The following is a 1632-nucleotide window of genomic DNA, read 5'->3' as shown; positions in this document are numbered from 1 at the left end:
TGGGGAGGGGAGGAACTCTGGTGGAGTCTGATGCCATAGAGTTTACCTTCCGACGCAGCCATTTTCCCCAGGGAAACTGACTTCTGCAGTCTGGAGACTAGCTGTAAGTGTAAGAGATTTCCAGGCACCACCTGGGAGATGGCAACACTGTTTCCAAGGGGGGGGGACGTTGAATCCCTCGTCCTGCAAGTTCTTCCTTCTGGAGAAGAAGAGAGCCCCTGAATCAATGCTCCCTCTAAGTCTTGTGAGCAAAAATGCCACTTTGGGAGCTACTGGCATTAAAGTTGTGAGCGAAGGGTTTGGCTACTAAGAACATAAGGGACGCCAATGTTCGATCAGGCGAAAGGCCCATCCAGTCCAACACTCTGTGTCACACAGTGGCCAGAAATACCAGGTGCCACCAGGAGGTCCACCAGTGGGGCCAGGACATTAGAAGCCCTCCCACTGTTGACCCCCTCCCCAAGCACCAAGATGACAGAGCATCACTTGCCCCAGAGCCCCTATCTATACCTTGTGGCTAAGAGCCACTGATGGACCTCTGCTCCATACTGCATAAATTAATTTGCTCTGGAGCCATCCTTCCTGAGCTAAGACCAAGATGGAGAAGGAGAAGAAGAGATTGGATTTGACCCCACCCTTCACTACCCAAAGGAGTCTCAGAGCGGCTGACAAACTCCTTTCCCTTCCCCACAACAGGCACCCAGTGAGGTAGGCGAGGCTGAGAGAGCTCTGACAGAAACTGCTCTCTTTCAAGAATGGCTGTGCCAGAACTACGGCTTGCCCAAGGTCATCCAGCCAGGTGCAAGTGGAGGAGTGGGGAATCAAACCCGGTTATCCCAGGTTAGAGTCTGTGCACTTAACCACTGCACCAAACTGATGTGTGAGTAGGAGGCTAAAAAAACCTGTGAGCTAGCTCACACTCACTCAGCTTAGAGGGAACACTGCCCTGTATATGCTCAGATGTCCTCTCGTCTTTTGGATTGGCTCCAGAGCTAAGACGGGAAAGGCCAATCCCAAGGCAAAAGCCCAGCAGACCCTGGGACGACTGTCTGTCAGGATGCTCCACTTCCGCTTGCAGCAGAGCTGGGAATTGGATCCATTAAAACGGAGAAGCCATCTCCTCAGGGGGAGGTTTACCAGCTTCACTTAAAAGCGTCTGTGCTGGCAGGAGAGGCCGTGAACCCAAAGGGAGGTGCACCAGATTTGGCAGGGATTCCCTTATCTGACGCCGCAAATGGTGTTGCTCTTGGCAGAGAACCGGGGGCAGCCAGCCAAACTAAGGCGTTCGTAAAGCAAAAAAAGGGGAGACCAGGTTTCTTACCTCTGCTGCGATTGCCTGCATCACTTCCCAATTTATCCCACCTTGTCCAAGACAGGTTGCAACCTCCCCACCACCCAGAGTAGTAAGCAAAAGATCCCAGTTCATGGAGAGAGCCAGGGCGATTTCTCACTAGAGCTGCCTCGCAGCACAGCGCTGTTTGCCCCGACACAAACATGTCAATTTCACACCCAAAGCTCCGGGGCTGCATTGGGGTTTTGCCCGATTTCCTCCACAGTTTCGTGATCCTGGTTTTTGAGGATCATGAAACTACGGAGGAAATCGGGCGAAGCCCCGAGTCAAATGCAGCCCCG

The sequence above is a fragment of the Gekko japonicus genome, unplaced genomic scaffold (assembly GCF_001447785.1).
Source record: "Gekko japonicus isolate JY-2015 unplaced genomic scaffold, Gekko_japonicus_V1.1 scaffold669, whole genome shotgun sequence".
NCBI classification, from domain to species: Eukaryota; Metazoa; Chordata; class Lepidosauria; order Squamata; family Gekkonidae; genus Gekko; species Gekko japonicus.
This window is presented reverse-complemented; position numbering follows the sequence as displayed.